Raw genomic sequence first — 13,532 nt, 5'->3', positions numbered from 1 at the left:
AGGAAGGTGATCATCCCAACTACCCTTGAAATTGATCACATATGCTCTCAACAAGTCCTCTAAGGTCTGAATGGTACGTTCTGTGAATGAAATGATGTGCTAAGATTAACCTGAGTACCAAGACCTTTCTGAAATGACTTCTAGAAATGAGAGGTAAACTGAGGACCTCTATCTGAGATGATAGACAAGGGAATCCCATGCAAACTGACTATTTCATTAATGTAAAACTCGGCGTATCTGAGATGATAGACAAGTGAACCCTATGCGACCTGACTATTTCATTAATGTAAAGTTTGGCGTAGTCCTTCTTGAATCTGTAGTCTTAACCGCCAAAAGGCATACATATTTAGTAACTCTATCAACAATCACCCAAATGCAGTCATGTTGTCTGCGAGTACGGGGCAACTCTGTAATGAAGTCCATATTGATCACTTCCCACTTCCAAGTAGGAATGTTTATCTCTTGAGTCATACTTCCTGGTTTCTGATGTTCTACTTTCACTTGCTGGCAATTTGGGCACTTAGCCACAAAATCTGCTATATCCCTCTTCATGCCATTCCACCAAAAGACATCCCGCAGATCAAGGTACATCTTGGTGGCACCTGGATGAAAAGAATACCTGAAATTATTAGCTTCTGCAAGAATATGCTGTCTCAACTAACCCACCTTAGGAACACATAAGCGACCTTGATAACAAAGCACACCATTTCCCCCTTGGGAGAAAACCTCAACTCTATGCTGATGGACTACACCCTTTAGTTGAAGCAATATCAAATCACTATCTTGCTTTTCCTTAACCTCCACTACCAATGGAGATTCTGACCTATTCTCAACTGTTACACCACCATCTGATATGCTCATAAGGAGAACTCCCAAGTGAGCAAACGTGTGAACATCTTTTGCTAGTTCCTTTTTTTCTTCTTCAACATGTGCTACACTACCCATATATAGCCTAGTAAGAGCATCTGCTACTACATTGTCCATACCCAGATAGTAATACACACTCATATCGTAATCCTTGAGGAACTCGATCCATTTCCTCTGGGGAAGATTCAACTCTTTATGGGTAAACATATACTGAAGGCTCTTATGGTCAGTGAACACATCTACGTGAACACCATACAATGAGTGTCTCCAAATCCTAAGTGAAATCACCACTGCTGTAAGCTCGAAGTCGTGAGTTGGATAGTTCTTCTCATGCACTTTGAGATGTCTAGAAGCGTAAGCTATAACCTTACCTCGCTGCATCAACACACAACCTAGGCCAACTCTAAATGCATCACAATAGATAACATAACCGTTTGAACCCTCTGATAGAGTCAAAACATGACCTATAGTCAACCTAGTTTTCAGTTCTGCGAAGCTTTTCTCACAATCATCTGACCACTGAAACTTAACCTTTTTGAGAGTCAACTTAGTCAATGGAGAGGCTATGGATAAAAATCCCTCCACGAACCTTCTGTTGTAACCCGCTAGACCTAAGAAACTTCTGATATCTGTAGGAGAGGTAGGTCTGGTCCATTGTTTCACTGCCTCTATTTTCTGAGAATCCACTCGGATTCCTTTGCTAGACACAATATGCCTAAGGAAAGCAATATATTGCAACCAAAACTCGAATTTGCTAAACTTAGCGATTAGTTGGAGATCTTTGAGAGTTTGCACGACAACTCTCAAATAACTCGCATGTTCTTCCTCATTCCTAGAGTAAATGAGTATATCATTAATAAAGACAATAACGAACCAGTCCAAGTATTGCTTGAACACCCTGTTAATCAAATCCATGAAAGCTGCAGGAGCATTGGTTAGTACAAATGACATAACTACAAATTCATAATGACCATACTGAATTTTGAAGGTTGTTTTGAGAATGTCACTATCACTAACTTTGAGCTGATGATAACCGAAATTGAGATCTATCTTTGAGAAATGACTGCACGCTGAAGTTGGTCAAACAAGTCATCAATCCTGGGATAGGGTACTTATTCTTGAATGCGACTTTCTTCAATTGCCTATAGTGAATGCATATCCTGAGAGAACAATCTTTCTTTTTCACGAACAACACTAGTGCACCCCATGGAGAGATACTTGGTCTGATGAAGCCCTTATCTAGAAGGTCTTTCAACTGCTCTTTCAATTCCTTAAGCTCAGCTGGTTCCATTATGTAAGGAGGGATAGAAATAGGTTGTGTATCTTAAAAGAGATCAATTCCAAAGTCGATTTCCCTTTTGGTAGGAACTCCGGGAAGATCTTCTGGAAACACTTTTGGGAACTCATTAACTACTGGGACTGACTCAAGAGTTGGGGTTTTAGAGCTTAAGTCCTTAACCTGAACTAGATGATAGAGCTAACCCTTAGAGATCATCTTCCTGGCCTTAAGGTAAGAAATTAATCGACCCATAGGCGCTAAGCTACTACCCTTCCATTCTAAGATTTGTTCGTTTGGAAATTGAAAATGAACGATCCTAGTTCTACAATCTACTAAAGCAAAATATGAATGTAACCAATCGAGGTCTAGAATGATATCGAAGTCTACCATTTCTAACTCTACAAGATCTGCTGAGGTGACTTTCTGAGAAACTGTGACATGGTAATTTCTGTATACCCGTCTAGCTATAACTGGGTCACCGACTGGAGTAGAGACTGAGAATGGTTCTAAGAGAGTTTCTGGACTAACATCAAATTTGATTGCTATATAAAGAGTTACAAAGGAAAGAGTAGCCCCTAATATAACAAAGCATAAACATATAGATTAAAGACTCGTAACGTACCAGTGACCACATCAAGAGAATCTTCCTGATCCTGGCGAGCCTGAAGAGCATACAACCTGTTTTGGCACTGTCCACCACCTGTACCGGATGAGTCACCCTGCTGAGTCGGGCGACCTGCTGATGCTGCTGAAGTTGTAGACTGAGCTATACTATTATTGCTTCCTTGTCCCTGTTTAGCAGAAGGACAATATCTCAACCTGTGACCAGTCTGAACGCGTCCAAAACATCCTTTCTTTCCTGCAAGACACTATCCTGGATGATTCTTACCACACTTAGGACAAGTTGGGTAGGTTCTGGTCCCTAAAACATTCCCCTGAGACTTAGAGTTTGTGCCCTGCCTTTCTGATCATGTCGGAATTTGAAGGATGGAACACTAGCTGATGAAGGTGCTGGAGCTGAAGATTTCTGCTGAAACTGTGAGCGATTTCCACCACCCAATTTCTTTTGAGAATACTCTTAGTTGCCTGTCCTAGCCTTCTTATTCTCCTTAGCTTGTTCCCTAAGCTTATCTCCCTCAATCTACTAAGCATGAGTCATGAGCCTAGAGATGTTCATATTTTTCTGCAACATAGCCTTCCTACACTCTGTTTTCACTAAGTCTGATGCTCCATACAGAAACTTGTTCATTTGAGCCCTGGAATCAGCTACCATGCGAGGAGCATACTTGGAGAGTTGGGTGAACTTGAGTCCATACTCTTGGACTGTAATGTTACCTTTCCTCAGGTTCATAAACTCCTGAGTTTTTGCCTTCTTTAGCTCTCTTGGGAAAATCCTGTCCAAAAAGGTTTTACTAAAGCATTCCCAAGTGATAGGAGTTGCATTTGTACCCCTGTTCTCTTTTCACTGAGTATACCAGATATGAGCCACATCCTTAAGCTGGTAGGATGCCAACTCAACCCGATTATTCCCAGTTACCCTCATTACTTCAAAGACCTTCTTGAACTCATCAATAAAGTTTTGGGGATCCTCACCAATCTGCGATCCTAAGAACTCATGCAGATTCATCCTAACAAAATCCTGAACTCTAGCTGCAGCTGACCCAACATTAGCATTTGCCAGAACTAGAACCTGCTAATTGTTCTGATTGGTCACACTTTGAGCCAACAACTGGATAACATTCCAAAATTCAGCATTCAAAACTTCCTGATCTGGGACTGGAGGAGCTGCGTTTGCATTCCTGGCATTGGCATTCCTTGCGTAAGCTCTACGAGGAGGCATGATTTGAAATGTAAAATGACGAATGAGAACGAGGAATTAGATTATACTTGACGCACGATAAGAGTAGCAAAGAAAATGATGTTTTCCTAAAATACTTCATAGCCTCCCTCTTATTAGATGTGGTGCACTTCACACCCATGAAAATTACTCTACTTAGTGTGGCTTTTTAGACATTGTAGGAAACTTAAACAGTGTGGCTTTTTAGACATTGTAGGAAACTTAAACAGTGTGGCTTTTTAGACATTCTAGGACACTTAAACCTAATTCTCTTATACCAAGTTTGTCACACCCCGAAACTATCCCCAGGACGCGGACACGGGACCTAGGATCAGGAGTGACCCCAAGCTAACCCTGGTAGCATATCATAAACATACTAAGAGATTACTGAATAAAATACTATGCGGAAGCTAAATCATGAGTTAAACTAAAATGATGGGGAATACCCATTTACTAATAGCCAATCTGACAAGAGTTCAATAACAACTGAAGATGAAACTCAAAACTAAAAGCTGAAACTATCTATGTTTGAAATAAACCTCTAATTGACTAGAAATGCTAGGACATGCCCCAACTAGATCTAGAAACACTGAAACTAGAACTAAAAGCAAAGGAATATAATCATGTTACTCGTCCTCGAAGAATGAGGACTCACCACTGATGCTGCTTAACTAAAGATCGGGAACTGATCTAGGTGTGATCTGGAAGCTAAGGACCTTCACTTACATCACGAGAAGATGTAGTGCAGAGTATGCGTTAGTACTTAAAAGGTACTGAGTATGTAGGATAGAGTAAAGCTGAATAATAACATAGCTGGACAAAGCAATAAAGCAATGATATAGTCTGAACATGATAAGGATTCTGACAATGCTGAACATGAACTAACTGAATGCAATGACCAAGTTTATAACATGCTGAGACGGAATATTGACTGTACTGGTAACATGGTCAATGCAATAAAATCTAACTGAACTGTGGGAGCCACTACTAACCAACATTAAACCATATGAGCTAAATTTGGAGTCCGATGTATACGCCCTATCGAGAGTGTTACAACTACCCTGTTCACGACCCTGGGTCCCTTATATACGGAGGTCATTTGCAATATATAAGTTATATCAACGAATTGTAGCATCATTTCTCAAAATTCCAAAGGTGACTTCTTGATCAATTGAACTCCATTTGAGCTCATTTCTAGTGGTATTTGTTTGCATTTGTGGGGGTCTTAAGTTAGAGTTATTGGGATAGCATTGTGGACTTGTTAATTTACTGTCCTATAAACCTCTCTTCTTCTCTTTAATGGTGATTTTGATGCTCTTAACTTGTATGGGGCTATTTTGGTGTCGATTTGGGCTAGGATTGTGCCTATTTTTTGGGCATAAGTTTCTTGAGCTAGTTGGGACTCATTGTAGTTAGTTTCATAGTTACGCACATGAGACCCACATAGCCATTTTTACTCGATTTTAGGTCCATGATATTATGTGCATTATAGATATTGTTTCGACCATATTAACTTCGTGATCATTAATTTGATAGTGTGTCAGTGATCGGAGGCGGTTCAGAAGGGTAAAACTCCAATTTAGTAGACCTTGAAGCGTGTGTGATTGGCTTCGAGGTAGGCTACGACTTACCGATCTTAGAGAATATATTTGCACGATGTTTAGCTAGTTTTGAGAGGTTTCTTAGTATGATTCATGTTTAGTTAATATAATTATTTTCTTAGCATTCATTTTCGGTATTTTTATTGGAATTAAGCATGTTTTATCTTGCCTGCGATGCCTATCATGCCATGTTGATGTTTTATGCCTTGTAATGGATTTTTTAAAGTTATTCTTGACCTTAGTCTAGACTTAGACTAGAGATTGTCAAATAATTGCTATCTGGAGCCGTTTGCCTTAGAAAATCCTCCTACGTCGGGTCGGACGGTTTTTTCAATGATATCGAAGCATTTTTCTAGCTTCTTTTAAACTGATGCAGACAGACTTGGGTGGGAGTCTTGCTGAATATGCCCATTGAATAAGTGTAATTGTAACTTAATGGAAAACAACATAGGGTGCAAGGTAATTTAGCAACACTTAGGTCCATTTACATTATTTTTTCATTGAGCACATTTATTATATTCCATATTTTTTTTAATCTTCAATCACTTATAAAAAATTAAATAAAGTGGATTTACAGGAGTTAGAAAATGAGATATTTCAAAGAACGCAATGAAAGCAACATAAGAAAGGATCAAAAAGATTCTTTCGAGGAGGAACTACCTAACCAGCAATAAGAAGAAAATATTGATGGTACTGAAGAAATTTTAAATCAATGAGCGCAAGGTACTTGAAACCCTTAGACCTAAATGACACACAACATAGTGACAACCTAAATGGCAGTCATTAGATTGAAGCTCCAATCCAAATTTTTGAACTTATAATTTGTTTCACGTATATCATGCACTGTCACATATTTTTTTTCAGGCGAGCTAGAGCTCAATAAAGTTACATGTGAAGATAGTTTTTGTAACATCCATCTGATACTTTGAAAAGCCAACTAGAGATTCGTACAAGTTAAACTTCAGTTTTTAGTTTTGGGTCAACTTCAAAGGACTATAACTTTAAGCACCTAAATAGTTAGGTGACCCATCATGTATCAAATCGAAGGTCTTTGAGTCCACTTTCCAACACCACCGAGTTTGCTAAATTCCAAGCTAGGAGTAAGAGGTTATGCTCGTTTGAGTGGAGCCTCTCTAGTTAAGACTTTTCATCCGTTTAAGGAAAGGATATTTTGGTCTTTTCCTTACCCCTAAAGCCCTACCCACATTTTACCCACCCAAGTAAAGGGTATAATAAGACGCTAAGTTAATTTAGACATTCCAATAGCATTTAGGGATTTTAGAGCAAGTTCAAGAGGAGAAAGGAGAAGGGTTTCAAGTGTTCTTTCAAGAACTTGAGGATCTCGCCAAGTGTTTTTCGAGGTATGCAAGCTTTCATAGTGTTGAGTTTTTTTCCCTCACACCAATCATGTAATTTTATCATTCTTTAAGTTGGTTGATTGAGTTTCTTGAGTTTTAACCCCGTTTCTTAACTATGAAGGTTTTTGAGTTCTTAAGGTGATGGTCTTATGAATGATTGTTGTTCTTGATTGATTTTGGGTGGGATTTTGTTGAATTTATTTTGGGTTTCTGAATAAAAAAGAGTTGGGAGGAAATAATTCGATTCTAGATGAGTTAGGCCTTGAAATTGAGCAAGAAAATTCGTCAAAAATCTGGGTAGAGGGGTGGGGTGCTGTGCCACCATCGCGCTCAAACTACTGGTCAGTAGTTTGGGGCCTGGCGCGTCGCTCCAACAGTGCACCCCAACTACTGCCCAGTAGTTTTGGGGTTGGCTCCTTGCGCCACTCAGTGTGCCAGGGTCGCCATGTCCTTACTCTTCCGCCCTTCTTTCCGTGTGTTCCCTCGAATCGTTCCTATGTTTTCTCCTTGATATCCGCTCTTAAAATCTTCATTGATCCTTGAGAGATCTTACATATTCCTAATCATGTCTCTTAATTTACATTTTCAAATCAAGGTAAAGTTAAGAGGAAAGTTCAAGGAAGTCTTTTTGAGTCAATTTGAGAAGTCTTTAGCAATTATCTATAACTTGAAGTATGACTTGAGTAAATGAGTATGAAAATGAGGAGAGTTGATTTTCATTTTTCAAAATGAGTATAAGGGAACTAGGTATTCACAAGTATGTAATACTTTTATATTTAAAATGAGAGAAACATTGATTTCTAATTGAGTTTATGAGGAGTCTTAAGTATCACCTCTTTTAAAAGGATTTTTTGAATAATTATCACAATTTTAGAAAGAGTAATGTTTTTAAACATTTGAGCATGAGTTATATATTATTGGGAGTAGTATTGAGCACCGATATGGGGATGAGTTCAGACAACTCAAAATCCTCAAACACCATGTATGCAAGTAAATGGTCATACTTTTTAGATGATTAATTACTTATTGCTTTTAAGCATAGCTTAGTGGATCCACTTAGTTGAGAGTTCAATACCCCGGTAAGGTATAGGACAGTTCTGGCAGCGTAGGCGAGACATTGTATCATTACGTAGCTCATAGTGATGGTTGTTGGTTAGAGAATCTCCCAAATAAGAGAAAAAAGTTTATTATTGTATTTTTATGCATATTGAGTTAATATCTAGTGTTTTAAAAGCTTTATATATTGCATCTCTTATTGTTACTTTCACATTTGAGTTGAGATGAGGCGAGTATGTCTTCCCAGAGTGTTAGTTCAGTTGCTTATGTTTCAGCTTTCCCCTTATATGTTCGTACATTTAATGTATTGACGTCATTCGACCTGCATCTTATCTATTATGCAGATACAAATGTTCATGGTCATCAACCTACGCTTCGTTGATCCCATTCCATTCCAACTATCTTTGGTGAGCCCCCTCACTTTTCGGAGGGATTAATATTATTGTTTTGTTCTTGTTATGTTGTTGGGGTTTTGTCCCAACATCCATCGTATTATTTAGAGGTTTCATAGACATTGGTAGTTGAGAAATCTTTCCCAGTTTCCCTTGTTTATGTTCCTTTGAGACTTGTAAATTACTTATGTTTATTTAGGTACTTTAAAACATTTCTTGATTCAGGCTGTGTTGAGACTATATGCGTTAAGTTTAGTATTTGGAGTCTCTATTTTACTTGAGTAAATCTTCCTTTAAGTAGTCATCCAAGCCATGGTTTCGCTTGGGGACCAATGACGATTCTCGAGTGCCGACCACATTCAGGGTGTAGGCTCGGGGTGTGACAGTCTTTTGGATAGTTTTGACATATTTTAAATGACAATAAAGTCAGTTATAGCTCAAAACTTTTGACAAGATATGAAAGGATGGAAATTATCATATCACCCAAGTATTAGAGAAGTAGGGGTGTTCAAAACTGAACTATAACCGATAAGCCAACAACAAAAGTGATTTGTTTGACTTATTGGTATTGGATTATCAAATAAATGGTTGGGGAACAGATTAAAGTTTTATAATTAATGTCTTATTGGTGTGGGGGTGGATTATTCAATTTTATCATCGGGTATACCGTTAACCCATTAAGAGTTGCTATACCTACTCTTTTATTTTAGGTATATTAGCCTCATTGAATATTTTGCCCTAATATATAAGCATAATTATATATTATTTTGCTTTTTTAGTCTTGATAACGTTCAAATGTACTCTTCAAAATTAATTAAAAGAGACAACTGTAGTCGTCAATAAAAAATACCCAACTAAGAGTCAGGTCGAATCCCATAGAGAATGGTATATCGTAGAAAATTCTAACTAGAAATTTGAATTGTAAATTCATTTATTGATAGTAGTAAAAACAAGTGTGTGGATAATTCCACCAATTTAATAAAATAATTTGGTTATCAATTGTCACAATTAAACTAAAATTTCAGAAAATTCAAGAAGTAACAAGCAATTTAGGGGTGCGGGGATTGGAAATCAATGTCACATAGGGGTAATTCTGTTGCTCTATAGTGATGAAAATTCATGAATAGGCTGAGTTATCTTTAATGTCACTAATGTTCTTTCGATCTCATAACATCTTTGCATAAAATCTTCTTTTGGTCTCATCTATATGTGTAATGAACGGTTCCCATCTTTATGGAAAAGCTAATGGGGAAGGAATTCTGGCTAGAAAACCTCTGAGTAGTAACTTGGAAATTTCTAGCCTAGGCTAAACTTTGACGAAATCTAAGTCAGGTGAGGTCTAGAGAAATATGGTAAGAATGGGAGATCTAATTATGAATTTAATCATATGAGTGGATAGCCAAGATGTTAAGGAGCCTGTACGGCTTTACAGAATCGAATTCGGGCAAGTAGAACTCCCGAAACTGATCTTGGCGTGAAAGGGTAGTTTTAGAATGTCTCGGTTTGAAGGTGTGTTAAGAAATGGGAGCTTGGGACTCAAATTCCAAGCTTCTGCCTCCGTGCAAACTGATTGGGTGGGACCATTGTAGCAGGATAGGGTACGCCTTAGTGGGCCAGTCGCGAGTTAAGTCAGGAAAAAACCCCAATTTTGTTATTTTCTCCAAAACATCATTCTTAAGAGCTAAGGGACGACCCATGGAGATTCTTGACATTTTCCCACAATTTCTAGAACTAAAGGTAAGTTAATTACTCCCCTAATACGTATTTCGATTCCTAAAACTTAGAATCTTGGGCAATTATCATTGGGGGAGGGTTTTGGCCTGCCCTAGTTGAACATTAGGATCATGGGTTTGGTTTTGGATTAATAAGTTTATTATAATCCGGGTAAATTAGACCTTGTTTATTGATCCTTGCGTTAATTACTTGTTTATAGACCAAGAACAAGCTAAAAGTCTTTGGAAAGAGAAGATTCAAGTGTCTTAGGAGTATTCATGCTTGGTTTTGAGGTAGGTGATTGTTTGATTTCTTGTTGTGTGATATATGCTGGATAATTGATTAATTGTATGCGTACATGTATGTGAATAGGGAAATGTGAATCAAATCTAATGAAATGATTTTGTGTGCACAATACATGCCATAAACCTATTACTTGATTGTATGACTATGAGTATTGGGTTGTAGTAATGTTCTCCCACTGGAGGGTTAGTGTTGGTGCCAATCACGACGGTCTGGGTCGTGACAAAGTTGGTATCAGAACCCTAGATTCGTTGATCTCATTGTACCAAAATGAGTCTAGTAGAGTCTTGTGGAACAGTACGGAGACGTGAGTACTTTTCTTCGAGAGGTTATATGAGTTTAGGAAATCTCTCTGTCTTCTTTTTCTTTAGTGCTATGACTTGATTCCAATTTGTATCTGGTGATCCAAATTGGTATCTAATTCTCTTCACTCCTTTGTCTGCAGATGGTTAATATGCAATACAACGACGTCAGACCCGTAGCCCCCTATCAATGAGCCAACGGAGGAACCCATAGTAAGAGGCTGCAGTCGAGGCCGTGGCAAAGGAAGGGGCAGAGGCCGAGGAAAAGTGGCACCCGCCAGGGGTGAAGCCCCAACTGAGAATGTTCCTAGGGAAGTGGCCCCTCCTACACCTCAAGAACGGGTAGAAGAGTATGTGGAGATCGAAGATGAGGAGGATGTTAGACCAGAAGAGGATGCACATGCTGGGAATAACGGCATTTCTCCCTTAGACCCAGTGTTAGCTCAACAAATCATGACCTTTCTGAAGGCGTTGGTCGGCCCCAAAGTCCTTCCCACAGTGCAAGCTGCTCAACCTCTGATCAACCGCCCCGTTACTACTACTGTTCCCAGGGTGGATGGAGCATTAGGCACTGATGCCTTCTTCCGTTCCTTATTGGGTCCTGTGATGACTGGTACTGAGCATGAAATGTTGACTAAGTTTTTGAAATGGAAGCCGCCTATGTTCCATGGTTCTGAGAGTGAGGATGCTTATGTGTTCATTTTGGATTGCTATGAGAGGCTTCACAAATTGGGCATTGTACATCCGCATGGAGTAGAATTTGTGACCTTTAAGCTTCAAGGTGAGGCTAAGTAGTGGTAGAGAGCCTATGTGGAATGCAGATTGCCAGTCTTGCCCCCACTCACTTGGACGTAGTTCCATGTTTTGTTCTTGAAGAAGTATGTGCCCCAAACTTTAAGGGATCACAAGAAGGATGAGTTTATGGCTTTGGAGCAGGATGGTATGACTGTAGCTGCCTATGAGGTGAAGTTCCATGTTGTGTCCAAATATGCTAAGCAGTCAGTGATTACAGAGGAGGAGAGGGTCCGTCTATTCGTCAAATGATTGAACCCCGAGTAATAAGTATTGTCTGTTCACATGACCTCCGTAAGTAAAAGTTTTAATGAGGTGATAGAATTTCTGAAGAAAGTGGAAGGAGTTAGACGTGATGGGCAGGCCAAGGCTTTGGTTAACAATCCCAAGAGCACAGGTAACTTTCATGGTTCCTACTCCAGAGGTTCATGTAGGCTGACACTTGCAGCCTGGCCAATTCAGTCAGCCATGCCCACTTCTACAGTTGTTTACTCGGGAACTCCATAACAAAATCTTATTTAGGACGGTCCAGGAGGCGCACCTGTGTCTGGCAGCAAGCCGTCTTTTGACTGCAGTTCTTACAATTGTGGAGAACCTGGGCATATGAGGAGAGATTGTCCCCATCCACGCATGCCTAACCCTGTGCAACAATAGATGTGAGTAGTGGTACTTGCGGGAATATGTAGTAATGGTAGAGGGCGTCCACAAGGGGGGCGAGGAGGAAATCAGCGAGGACTTGAGGGCTAGGGAAATGGTAATGCAGGTAGAGGAGCAGTGCAGCCAGGCAAGGAGGTCGCCCGTCAAGATGACTGGGCTCAATGTTATGCCTTTTTGGGAAAGACCGAGTCTGAGGCATCTGATGCAATGATCACTTGTACTATTCTTGTCTGTGACCGGATGGCTATAATCTTGTTTGATTCGGGTTCTACTTATTCATATGTGTCAGTTAAGTTTACCTTGGGATTTAATGTGGTTTGTGATGTCCTTGATGCCCCATCCATCTTTCTACCCCAGTTGGAGAGTCTGTCATAGTCACCCATGTCTATCATACTTGTCCTATCTTGTTTATGGTTTTCAAACTTGGGATGATATGGTTATTCTGGATATGACTGACTTTGATATAATCTTAGGCATGATTTGGTTGTCCCCATATTATGTTGTACTTAATTATAATGCTAAGTCAGCGACTCTAGAGATCCCGGGTAGGGAAAAGTTAGAGTGGGAAAGGGTGTACAAGCCTAAGCCAACTAAGGTCATATCTTTCATTCGGGCTAGGAAACTGGTGGGGCAGAGGTGTTTGGCATATTTGGATTATATTCTGGATATTAAGGATGAATTCCTCTATTGAGTCTATTTCTGTGGTGTCTGAATTGAAGGAACTGTTTCCTACCAATTTGCTTGGTATGCCTCCGGATAGGTATATAAATTTCTGCATTGACTCGGAATCGGGTACTCGCCCCATCTCCATTCCTCATTATCGCATGGCTCCGATAGAATTAAGAGAGCTTAAAGCTCAAATCCAGAAGCTTCTTGATAAAGGTTTCATCTGTTCTAGTGCCTCCCTGTGGGGTGCTCCTATATTGTTTGTTAAGAAGAAGGATGGTAGTATGAGCATGTGCATAAACTACCGGCAGTTAAATAGGATCACCTTTCGAAATAAGTATATGTTGCCTTGGATAGATGATATTTTTGACCAGTTGCAGGGTGTGTCAGTTTTCTCTAAGATTGATCTAAGGTCTTTTCACCATCAGTTAAAGATTAGACTTGAGGATGTACCCAAAACGGCATTCAGAACCCGCTATGGGCACTATGAGTTTTTAGTGATGTCGTTTGGATTGACCAATGCGCCTACAACCTTAATGAGTTTGATGAATGGTGTGTTTAAACCATTCCTAAATTCTTTTGTTATCGTCTTTATTGATGATAATTTGGTTTATTCGAAGAGTAAGGAAGAGCATACCGACCATCTCCGTATTGTTTTGGGTGCTCTTGGAAAATATGAGTTGTATGCCAAATTTTCCATGTGTGAGTT

This window comes from Solanum verrucosum, unplaced genomic scaffold (genome assembly GCF_900185275.1).
Source record: "Solanum verrucosum unplaced genomic scaffold, falcon-dt-bn FXZP01000018.1, whole genome shotgun sequence".
Classification (NCBI taxonomy): Eukaryota; Viridiplantae; Streptophyta; class Magnoliopsida; order Solanales; family Solanaceae; genus Solanum; species Solanum verrucosum.
The sequence above is the reverse complement of the archived record's forward strand: the minus strand, read 5'-3'. Positions refer to the sequence as shown.